We start from the raw sequence: 13,430 nt of genomic DNA on the forward strand, positions 1-13,430 counted from the left end.
CTTCCTTACGTGCGTTGGAGATCACAAGTGCTTGTTCTATTTGAGGAGGGTATCCTAAAGTCAACCCCACCCTCTAATGTCTCCATTAACATGGTCATGGTCATGTTGAAGAAATGATTCCAATATGGAAATGGCTTGGGAAAGTATGGTCAAGGAATGGAAAGTACCGTAGTCCTCCCTATTAATAATGGCAGATATGGGCTAGGCTATATATCTAGTAAAACTGATGAAGCCTGAATGGAAATTGAGAAGAAGAAGAGTATAGCTCGTCTAGGGTGTTACATATATGAGAGTAGAAGGATTCCCACCCCCCACATCAGCCAGTGCTTTGTGAGTGTAGGCTTCAGAACTTAATTGCAATGATGAAGGAAGACCAACCAAATGACGATTTCAGCCATGTGTACTAGTGCCTTCCAGGCATGGTATTGAGCAATTGGATAGATGAAGATGTTGCTAGCGGTGTTTATGTTCCAAATTAATTGTAAAATGTTTTGGACATTTATGAACTTGTTTTGATCACCAAATATTTGCCTAGCCCTAGGCATTTGGATCTTTTGTTAATAAGGGCATGTTTTTATCCTCATCGGTTTGATTTCTAATAAAACAAAACATCACATTTCATTCAATATCTCGTACGGTTTTTATTTCATTTTGAACCTAACAATCCATAAACCAACCAAATACAAACCACTAACCATAATGCAGATCTGACATCGAATTTATATCCAATGGCATCGTTAATAATCACTTCCCAAATTTTGACCATCCGATAAATCAAGCAAAGGAAGATGATAGTGATGCAGATTGCTAGACATCCCCTGAATTGCTGAGATTGGTTGAACAAGAGTCCAGAGAGATCCAACCCCATGGAGAACCCGTTGAATTGGTGAATCTGGGTTAAAAGGAAGAAAAGAAGGAGGTCCGGGTAGGCATAGTCCTAAATAGTATTGAGTGGAAAAACTCATCGCACTTCTGCATGAGTATAAGGATGTGTTCGCATGGTCATACGAGGAAATTCCGGGTCTAGATCAGAATTTATTGGAACACAAACTTCCACTAAAATCAGACTCTAAACCTGTAAAACAAAAACTGTGAAGGATGCGGCCAGATATCTCTTTGAGAGTTAAGGAGGAGGTGGAGAAGTGGTTGGATGCCAAATTCGTAACAATGTCTACATATCCTGAATGGGTGGCCAACATTGTTCTACTTTATGAACAACATAATAAAAGCTCATAACTTTCTATGAAGTATGAGAAGAAGATGAAGAAGAGAAAATAAAACACTACCTTAGTTTGTATAGGGAATTTAGTGTAAAAATGAGAGAATGAGGTGATGTATTTATAGGAGAGCCTCACCCTCATCAAATCAGAAAATTTAATGCAAAGTAAGTAGATTTAGACTTGCATAGGTGATGTGTCTAATGATGGTAGAGTGAAAGGATTTGTTGAGTGACTTAGGGGCTTTTGGAAGCTTTTGCATTACTTGTGTAACAAGTAAGTGGCTCATGAAATGATGACTTCCAACTTTATTAATAGGATTTAACTTCTCGATAAACTTCGTGTCCTCACATTTTCGGATAATTTCGTCCGGAAATATACAATCTCCCGATTTAGGACATTTGCTCGTAATGTCGAAACTTGAACTTTGAGGTGAAAAATATCTAGAGATGAGTTATGGACAAACTTGGTGTCTATTTTGACTAGAAATAATCTTTCGAAGCCAACAGAGAAATCGGAATTCGATTCCGAGTTACGGAACTCAAAAACTGGGCGAAAACTCGATAAAACGACCCGAAATCGTCTCAGAAACTTTTATTCTCCAAAAATCTTGAAAAAATAGGGCAAGCAATAAAAGCATAATACAAGACTAAAACTCAACTCAGATTTAGCCTAAAAAATTACTGATTAATTTCTGATCATGTATCTGACAGTGTTGGATGAGTCTATGGGTATTGTCCTCGGGAAACGCGATGCGTCTGGGAAGAGAGAGCAAGTCATACACTATCTAAGCAAGAAGTTCACTAATTGTGAGAGGAGGTATTCAATCCTAGAGTGTACATGTTGTGCTTTAGCCTAGGCATTCTGTCCTCTTAGGTAATATATGTTAAGTCATACTACTTGGTTGGTATCTAAAATGGATCGAATCAAGTATATATTTGAAAAGCCTATCATAACTGGAAGAACTTCCAGATGGAAAGTACTTCTAACTGAATATGATATCATATACGTCATGCAGAAGGCCATAAAGGGTAGTATCTTTGCTGACTATCTGGCTAGCCAACCTATAGCTAAAGAAAACTTGATGAATAACAAATTTCCCGATGAAGGACTTATGATGATATCCCCTGATGTTGAAACGCAAGAGGACCAATGGAAGCTGGTGTTGGAAGGGGCTTCCAATATACTTGGACATGGGATAAGGGCAATATTGATCTCCCTATAGAACAAATTCATCCCGATTACTACTAGGTTATGCTTTGATTGCACAAACAATATCGCAAAATATGAAGCATGTGCCTTGGGTTTTGAAGTAGCCTTGGAGTCAGGAATTAAGTCATTAGAAGTATTTAGAGACTCTGCTATGGTGATTCATCAGATAAAAGGGGAGTGGGAGACTAGAGACGCTAAGTTGGTACCATATAGAGATCATATCCAAAAATTGATTGACCAATTCGAGCAAATAGACTTCTACCATATTCCAAGGGAGGATAATGAGTTGGTTGATGCCTTGGCGACTTTGTCATCAAGATAGCAAGGAAAGACCAACTCGTATACTATTGTGTGATAGAATCATAGTCGGATGGAAATCCCTAGTACTATGATATAATGACGTATCTCAAAAAATAGGAATATCCCCCCGGTGCGATCGAGAATGAGAAGAGAACTCTGCGAAGGTTAGACATGAGTTTCTTCCTAAACGAAAATGTTTTGTACAAGAAAAACCATGACATAATATTGTTAAGATGCGTGGAAGCTAAGGAAGCAGAAAAGAGGTGCATGATGGAATATTTGTTAAGAGGTGCATGATGGAATATTTGGGATCCATGCAAATGGGCACTCAATGGCTCGGAAGATTCTAAGAGCAGGATATTTTTAGTTAACAATGGAAAGTGATTGCTATGATCATATGCGAAAGTCTCACAAATGCCAGATATATGCTGACAATATTAATGCACCTCCTAGCTTGCTAAATGTTCTATCAGCGTCGTGGCCTTTTTCTCAATGGGGTATGGATGTCATCAGACCTATTGAGCCAAAAGCTTCCAACGGAAATCGTTTCATCCTTATTGTTATTGACTATTTCACCAAGTGGGTTGAGGCGAGTTCATATGTGAGTGTGACTCGTTAGGTAGTGCTTAAGTTTGTGAAAAATGAGTTGATATGTCACTATGGTTTACCTTAGAAGATTATCACAAATAATGCCATCAATCTCAACAACAAGATGATGACGGAGATGTGTGAAGAATTCAAAATCAAACATCACACCTCTTCCCCGTGCAGACCTAAGATGAATGGAGCGGTGGAAACGACAAATAAAAATATAAATAAGATAGTTCAAAAGATGGTGGTGACCTACAGAGATTGGCATTATATGTTACCCTTTGCTCTTCATGGCTATCAGACTTCCATCCACACATCAACAGGGACAACACCTTATTCTCTGGTTTATGAAATGGAAGCAGTACTGTCAATAGAAGTTTAAATCCCATCATTGAGGGTGTTTGTGGAGGCAGAATTGGAAGAAGCATAATGGGTCCAACCCCGACATGATCAGTTGAATCTTATCGAAGGAAAAAGATTGGAAGCTATATGTCACGGTTAGATATACCAAAGAAGGATTATGAGGGCTCATGCTAAAAAAGTACGCCCCTGAATGTTTAAGGAAGGTGATCTAGTACTCAAGAAGATTTTACGTATTCAAAAGGATCACTATGGAAAGTGGACACCCAATTATTGAAGGCATGTATGTAGTGAAGAAAGCTTTCTCAGGAAGAGCTCTCATTCTGACCAACATGGATGGATAAGACCTTCGTCTCTTTCAAAATTCTGATGCAGTGAAAAAATATTATGCTTGAGGCGGCTTCCCAGAAGAAAAAAGAGAAACAAAAAATAGAAAAAAAAAGAATATCAATTGCTTAGAAATATTGTGTAATGATCATAGTCACTTTTTTTAAGATTGCATGCACGTTTTAAAATGGAGAATGATGTAGAAACATTTCCATAAGGTATGAATTCTCAGATAATTGTTTCCGATGACATAAGGCTTCTCTGTAACCCCTAAACACTTATGAAGATATCTGTAGTCACCCTTGTTCGAGCTCAAACATTATGAAGGATGATCGATTCATATTACCCCAAAAAATATAAATAATCGGGAAGGGTAGTTTTCCAATGTCCATCGAGATGCATAAAATATTGCTTGAAACCAAATAGTGAGAGTCTAGAAATACCAAAATAAAAGGAAAAATGAAAAAAAGGTCTACTATGATCTTTAAAGGATTTTAGGCAAAAGTTAGGACAAAAACACAACAGACCCTTACTCTTATCAATAATAAAAAATGAAGCAACAAAATCATAAGAGGAATAATTGGAAATATGATATTGGAGAAAATGAGATGTGGTGAGAAGGGAAACACATTTTGAGTCTTTATAACCATTTTCTTGAAAACCATTTTGCCAAGCTACAATTCAAGCCCAAAAAGTCCTTGTTGAGGAATAATTTGTTTGGAACCACACTATGGTAAAAAGCAAACTGACTCCAAGGAGAATACGTTTTAAATGCATTCATGTTATCAAACTAACACACGCACAAAGTGATCATTATACCAATGTTTCTAACAAGTAAAAATGAGGAAAAAAGAAGATCCCGTTAGGTTGAAAACCTAAAAGGGTAAGCAAAAGTTAGAGATTATAATCAGGGAAAGTCGTTCTCAATCAAAAGAGTCATGACTAAGGCATCATTTCGGAAGGAAGGCATCAGAACAAGATATTGGGGCAAATTTATTGGATGAGAATGCTCCTCCAATAAATTCGTAGCAAAGGTCCCAAAACATGTTATTGGGTGATTCACAACTTTCATATTCATGAGCAAGATACTGGGGCAATTTATTGGATGATCATTTTCTTCCAATAAATTCTTAGCAAGATGCGAGGGCAAGTTTGTTGGACAAATGTTCTTTTGGCAAGATACCAGGGCATAAAATTTGAAGAGATAAAAAATTTGGCGGATTCCGAATCTTGGTAAGTGAAAATTAATGTTGTATTTGTTATAGATAGTTGAAAGAGATGTCATACACCCCTTCCCAAAACCCCTCTTCAATTTATACTTCTACATGTTAATACCAATACAATTTTCAACCTCATCCATTATCCCTCATATTTTAGTGCATGAATTGTTTTTTATGAAATTATATTGATGAGTAATAATATAACCACTTGCGATAATCGATCAAAAACAAGTAATCGAGAAATCTGGATGTCCGTAAAGAAAAGCTGAAGTCATGTCAATCTAAAAGATTTATCGCTAAAGCTCTCATACTCAATACTCAATGAAGTCAGATCTTCAAGGTGTAAGGATGCTCTAAATCTAATGCAATGGTGACAATACTTATAAAATAAAAATAATCATAATTTTGTCAATAGTGATTCAAACATTGCAAGTAAATACTAGTTACTTAGCACTTCATGTGCACAAGCCAAACAACATCTCATTCTTATCATACATTCATTCATAAAATTCATTAAGTGTTGTAGGCCTCAATGGGTAGAAAGTAGGCTAGTCAAGCCAGCCCAATCTCCCGTAACCTACCATCAATAGGCGAGTTCCGGCAATACCCGACCTGCGTTCTCGTATTTACGATTTATTTTATCGAGTCCTAGCAGTACCCAACCTGCTTCTCTCATTTACCTTTTATTATTTTGAGTTCCCGCAGTACCTGACCTGCACTCTCGCATTTACCTTTTTATTATCTCGAGTTCCGGCAGTACCCAACCTGCATTCTCACATTTACTTTTTTATTATTTCAAGTTCCGGTAGTACCCGACTTGTGTTCTTGCACTTACCTTGTTATTTTATCGAGTTCCGGTAGTAATCGACCTGCATTCCCACACTTACCTTTTATTTGTCTCGTGTTTACCTTGTTATTTTATCGAGTTCCGACAGTACCTCACATGCATTCTCATGTTTACCTTGTTATTGTCTCGTGTTCAGGCAATACCCGACCTGCGTTCTCGCGCTTACCTTGTTATTTTATCGAGTTCTGGCAGTACCCGGCTTGCATTCTTGCCTTTACCTTGTTATTTTATCGAGTTCCGGCAATACCTGACCTGCATTCTCGCGTTTACCTTGTTATTTTATTGAGTTCTGGCAGTATCCAACCTGAGTTCTCGCATTTACACTTATTATTTCGAGTTCCGATAGTACCTGACCTACGTTCTCGCATTTACTTTTAGTGTCTCGAATTCTAGCTTTATCTCGCCGTTTTAAAGATTGCCTCGTAATCGCTGCTTTTGTCTATTTTTAACAAAATTGGCTTTCATTTTTTACTGATTACTTACCAAGATAACACTCAAACGCAGTTTGCTTACAATCTGATAAGCAACAAGTAAAGAAGGGTAATTGTGAACATTTAATTTTGTCATACCCTCTTCTTTCGTCTATTGCGTCAAACTCAATAAAAAATAAAAAATTTTATGATTTGCTATGGCATTTGGATAATTAATATGTTTCACATGCTTTAATGCCAAAAAATCAACTATATCATTTAACTTGAGTTATTACATACAATACACAACTTTCACTTCATTTAGAAAATGATTTTCACATCTTTTAGCAATGGTCAAAGTTGACATAAATGGTTCACTATAAATGGAGCACAAAAACATCACCCTCTACTAGGCATTTGCGTTAAGGACAATGCATTAAATTTGTCTATGATTATTTCCCCAAAGGCAGAATAGAGGAAAATCAATATGGCAAAAAGAACGAGAATGAATCCATCCTGTCATACGAAGTGAGATTCAATGTAGCTGTTGGTATTGCTGAAGCACTAGATTATCTGCACAGGGAAACTTTGAAGCCTGTTATACATAGAGATGTCAAGTTTTCAAACATTCTTCTTTCCCATGGGTTTGAACCACAATTATATAATTTTGGACTTGCAATATGGGACCAATAGCTTCACCCTTTCTGACACAAGAAGACGTTGTAGGAACATTTGGTTATCTTGCTCCTGAATACTTCATGTATGGAAAGTTCAGAACCTTGCAAAGGAAAGGAGAGCTTGGTGTTGTGGATTATGTACAAGAGAAGGAGCATGTTGTAAATGTGATATAGAATGCTAATGAAGACTGTCCCGGTAGCTTATCCAAAAAAGAGCTCAATGAGCATCACCTGTATTCACCATGACTTTCTGGGACCAAACCTGTCAAATTGGCCAACAATGTGATCAACGAATAGACCCAAATGCCTAAGAGAAACAAATTTAAGGAAAAGTAGAACCAATCTAGATGCTGATATGGAAAATACATCACCTCAACATTTCGGTTGTGTCCCAAAAATTGAGAATGTGCATAAAATACAAGAGGTAGTAAACACAAGCTACAATCTTTCTAAAGAATAATCAAATTTCAAAGAGCAACTACATCTGCTAGAAACAGATAATGCAGGAGACAATAAGCCAGAAATACGTACTAACTCAAACAAATACAACAATAACAGAGTGCACCACATTCTTCACATTATTTGAATAATCAAAGCTAAGTTAAGATTGTTACATTGTTAAAGCAATAAGATCAATCAGCTAGGAGTTACAGATGAAGATGATACCGAACATGTGCAGAAGGTTATATATTCAGTTACATAATTGTGATGGGCACATTAAGCAGATGACTCAATGCTAAAATGATTAAAAGCACTTAGAATTAGCAAGCAGAACACTTATGGGGTTAGTCTATAGAGAACTAGCCGTTGATTATAAAAAAGGAATCTCAACAGATGCAAAACAGATTTGGTATTATTTCAGTTACTAAATGGCAATATTTATTGGCAACTTCAATGCATTGAATCAGAAAATCAACAGGTTACTGTTATATATTCTTGGCTAGTCAGAAGGTTATTTTTAAACCCAAAGAAGTGACCCAAGACCAGCTATAAAAGAGGGACACATACAAAATACATATGGGATAGAAATCAGATTACTAGGAGGCAGAAAAATTACAGACAAGAAGCATACACACAGAATATACACATACACACAGAATATACACATACACACAATACAAGCAAACAGAGAATATACAAAGGAGCAAAATACGCTATCACAAAGATATATAGAAACTCAACTCACAACATATAGAGGAAATTAGGGGGGGGAAACGCTATCATACAGAGAATATACAAAGGAGAGAAAAAAATGCTATCATGGAAACACTTTTTTAACTAAGCACTAAATTGACTCATCATTGGGGGATCCGATTTCAAATTATTTTCACCCAATTTTCGTTTTTCTTATAAATAAAACTAAAAAAGTGATAAAAAAAAGTTCAAATGGGTGTTTATTGGCCCAATAATGGCCGAAAAGGCAACTCGATTGTGTTTTCTATTTTTAAATAAAATATAGAAGATTTTTAAGTGACTTAAGAGTCACTTGTTAGTATTTTAATGGAGGGATTCCATTTTTTTTTAAAAACACATGTATTATTTCCTCTCCATAATGGGTGATTATTGGCTCCATAATTGCTGAGAATCATCTCATTTTCATTTTGTAAGTTTAAACAAAATTTGAAAGGATTTTAAGTGATTTAATGGTCACTTGTTGTGAGATTGTATGAGTGTAACATTATATAGTTTTAATAGAGACAAGGATACAAATGTAAGCTTGAAGACAAGGACAACTTAATAAACAAAAAAGACAAGATTCAAAGCGTCAACATCAATGAAGACTTAGGTTAAGTGTCTTATTTCTTAAGAGTCTTAAGATATTTGCTTAGAAGGAGTCTAGGCTAGGTGAACCAGAATGAGAGTCTCACAAAATTAATCGATTAAACTGGTAGTTTTCTGAATATCTCATTAATCGAAAAAACAGCTATAGTATTTTGCTACACCTATTTACCCCCCTCTAGGTGACCGTAAGCCATTGTTATCCAACAAGTTGTATCAAAGCTAGTATGATAGTACTAGCTTGACTGCTTTGATCGTTGATCCTAGACACTTTTACTATGGACTCCACTAACCCTTTCGGCGATGATGGCTCATCCATCATCCACCCTCCAATTTTTAGTGGCAAAGGGTACACTTACTAGAACGTTAGAATGAGGATATTTGTCGAGTTTTTAATCTCCAGAATATAACTAGCGGATGTTTCAAAAATTGCAACAGTTATGACTACTAGAAGCGTTTTGCAGAGGTTTTAGAAAACATATGGTACGATAAATTTGAAGCGGTTTATTTGTGAAGGTTTTTGTAGCATTTGTTGTGGAGATTGTAAACCTCGAGGAGATTGTAAATCTGGAGGAGGTTTTTGTAATGTTTACCATGGAGACTTTAAACCTCCATTATTTAAGAAGATTAATTGTGAAGATTTTCAATCTTCACTACTCGAAATAAAATATGAAGACCCGGAAATGAACTATTATATGTTTCTAGAGGATTTTAACCTCAAATTAATTTCATAATTCTCATAACCTTAATCTCATTAGTTTATAATTATTATTTAAATATACAATATTAAATACAAATGTTCTTAGCAATAATAAAATTTCATGGCAAATAACTAAGGTAATATAACATAGTTGAAAAAGTTATAATTTATCATTAATTATAAATCTAAATACACCATAAAATTTCAAAAAACTAAAAATAGTATCATATAACACTTTAAAAACAAAATAAATAACAAAATATCCTCAATGTTACTGGTTCCAGATAATCCTCTTGCACCCAAAGGTATATCAGACATACTTGCATCATCTTTTGCCTATCAACTTGATTAAACTCCCTTAAAATAAGTGATTAATAACAGTTTATACATTCTCCTCCAAAATGAGATTTATATCCAATACCTCTCCAAAAGTCCAGGTGACACTACGCTAGAGTTGCCGTTCAAAATGCTTATTTTAGATGTATAACAGTGCTTTCGGAAATAGCGATTCACAAACGATGTTGTATTGATTATATACCACAGTGCTACACACAAAAAACATTGTCATATAGTGCATCAATACAACAGCACATCGTCCACAAAGCGCTGTCATATAGGTATTACATAAACAACGCATTTTATATATGTTATTAATAGCGCTTATTGTTGCGATGTTGAAGTTCATATATTTAACAGCGCAATAACAGAAAAGCGTTGTTGTATTATTCATAAATTTTTTCAAACAATACCATAATACAACAGCGCATCACACCCATAGCGTTGTTGTATTAATAATGTACAACAACAATTTCTATAAAAAGTGTTGTTGTAGTTATCCTGTACAACAGCGCATGTCAGGGCTTCCCCTAAAATTCGCTGTTGATTTGTATAAATTAATACATGCATATACATTTATTAGCAGAACAGACATTCTCAACAGTACAGACATTTATATATTATGAAAAACACAAACACATTAATATAGGCCACAAGTTTGTTTTATTAAACATCAATACAATACGAAATATAAACAATGAATATCATATCAATTATGTTCTGACATAGTTCATAATTATAAATTAAAAAATTACACGAATTGCAAAGAAACAATATTATACAAATTACAAACAATCAAAATTAAGCTATAATTATACAAAGACTACTTGCATCTACTTTTTCTTTTTCTTTTATTGTTTTTGCCTTGTAAGGTCATCCTTGTTTGGAGGAGCATATTGATTTACCCAATACCCTTCATCGTGATCATCTCTTGTATATAAATCATCATTCATAGTTGGTCCACTCTCACACGACTGATATGTCCCAAAAAAGGATCATCTTCATCGATATCTTCATACTCTTGGTCATCAATATCATTGACGATTATTTTGTTAGTTAAAAGAACAATGGACCATTTTATATCAGCTGGGTCACTAACATAGAATACTTGTTGAGCTTGTGATGCTAGATTAAATGGCTCATCTTTATATTTTGGTCTATTAAGATCCACTTGCATGAACCCTAACTCATCAACTCGAAAGCCATTGTTGTTATCAACCCACGTACAATAAAAAACCGGCATACAAAACATTGTGTCCCATATGCATTCAATCACTCCAAAGTATGACATGTTCGCATAAATTGGATTTCTATCTTTTGCACTTGACACGTGTAAAGTTCGAGCAACAAGAGACACACCACTATTTTGTATTTTACTTTGATCATCTTGTTTTTTCGTATAAAATGTGAACTCATTAATTATGTAACCAGTGTAGGATAAGACATGAAGGCTTGGACCATTGGCTAACCATTTCAATCTTTCGGAAACCGAATGTGCATTTATATTCAACTCCTCATCAATGTGATTTTTTAGCCACTTTATGAAACACCGATTATGCTATTTGGAAATCCAATTTTCATTTGGGTAACACTTCCTTAGCATCTCCTTGTGTGTTTCAACATATGGCTCAACCTCGTCGGCATTATATAAAACATATAAGTGTGTTTGCTCCAATTCGGTTCTTGTTATAGTCAATATTTCATTCCCAATAATATTTTCACCAAATGTTTTTTTGCATATCGAGACTTTGGAATTCCAATGAAATCACCATCGGTAAGGTGTTCGGTACAAAAATCAAGAGCTTCTTCAACAACATGTCGCTCGACAAAACAACCCTCTGGTCTTGATCGGTTCTTCACATACCCTTTTATTGTCTTCATATAACGCTCAAAGTGGTACATTCATCTCATATAGGAAGAGTCACATAGTTGTGTCTCTCGAACAATATGAATGCTTAGATAAACCATTATGTCAAAAAAAAAGGTGGGAGATATATTTCAAGCTCATACAAAGTCAAAATAATTTGTCTTTGTAATGTAGGTAATTTCTCAGAGTTAATCACTTTGCTACAAATTGCCTTGAAGAAGAACCATAACCTAATTATTGTTCCTCAAACTTTTTTTGGTAGAATTGACTGTATTCCAATAAGCAAGAAATGCTCCATAAGTACATGACAATCATGAGACTTAAGACCTTTTAACTTGAGATCTTTCATTGATACGAGGTTTTGAATGTTGGAAGATGAAATTTAACACCATGAAACACAAAATTTCATTTTCTCCTTCTTTTACAAAGTATAAGTTGTTGAAGGTAAAAATGTACGTTTTTCCTTCATTACCGACCTCAATTCCTATATTATTCCCATACTAACTAAGTCCAACATTGCACTCAAGCCATCTTTGGTCTTACCAGTGACATTGAATAAGGTACTAATGAGACTTTTAAAAACTTTTATGAGTCTTTAATGGTTCATAAGAACCCTTTAATTTAGGACCTTAACATTATGGCATTCACATGTGATAGAAGAATAGAGTAAGGAATACCTGGTTCCATTTATGTTTCCCTTTGTGTACTTTATGGCTGCTTTTGTTCTCACCTCTCCGACTTTCATTTATGCATTTCTTGATGATTGAGAACTCAGTTTCATTCCTTCTCTTTACGGCACTACACGTTCCTTTCTCAACCACTAATGCTTCTATAATTCTCACTTTGTATTTATATTCATGAGATAACAAAGAATGGATTGAATGGGATGTTTTTCCAATGCATGAGTACCTCTATTTATAGAAGAGTTTAAGAGGAGTTATTGAAGAAAGTAAATCTTCTACTTTCATGGAAACTACCCATCAAATGAGAGGAGAGGGAGTTAACAACACCCACAAGTTTGATTCATCAATTGCCAACCATCATCATATTAGGCACTTTCATTCAAACTAGTAACTTTCAAGAACATATACCACTAATTAGAATTAATCTAATAGTGAAGTTCATGTTTGTGGATTCACCTCCACTTGTACAAGAAGGGCATCTACATTTCTCTGAGCTGGTTGAGGCCGATGATAATGAAATGTCACAAGTACATAGCAACCCTGATGATGTGGTCACGTTGCCTTATTCCTCAGGGACAACATGTAAAACCATCCTTTCAGTTAGGCACAAGGGCAGCAGGCAAATTTGCTGAATTTGCTGAATAGACAAATTGTGATTAATGCAAGAAACTTGAGGATGATTCTGATGATATAGCCAAATTTGCTGAATTAAACAAAAATATGGAATGGTTCCAATGATACAGATCAGAATGGTTCCATTCATCACGCTCTAAGGTCATACCATGACCATCTTTACCAATATCAGCATCTCAATTAAGTAAATCCTATTACCGATAATCAATTACACAACGTTTTTAAAATAAATAAAAACCCTAAGAAATAATGCAAATTTCCACATAATAAA

General features: G+C 35.1%; 1 long non-coding RNA gene across 1 annotated transcript; it reads left to right on the forward strand.

Annotated features, from left to right (window-relative positions):
- The first annotated feature begins 1,434 nt into the window (after positions 1–1,434).
- LOC109341080 lies at positions 1,435–13,097 on the forward strand. The gene is made up of 3 exons (XR_002106887.1): positions 1,435–1,448; positions 3,562–3,564; positions 12,959–13,097. It is a non-coding gene; the product is annotated as an uncharacterized LOC109341080 (long non-coding RNA).
- The last annotated feature ends 333 nt before the right edge of the window (positions 13,098–13,430 follow it).

This window comes from Lupinus angustifolius, unplaced genomic scaffold, assembly GCF_001865875.1.
Source record: "Lupinus angustifolius cultivar Tanjil unplaced genomic scaffold, LupAngTanjil_v1.0 Scaffold_359, whole genome shotgun sequence".
NCBI classification, from domain to species: Eukaryota; Viridiplantae; Streptophyta; class Magnoliopsida; order Fabales; family Fabaceae; genus Lupinus; species Lupinus angustifolius.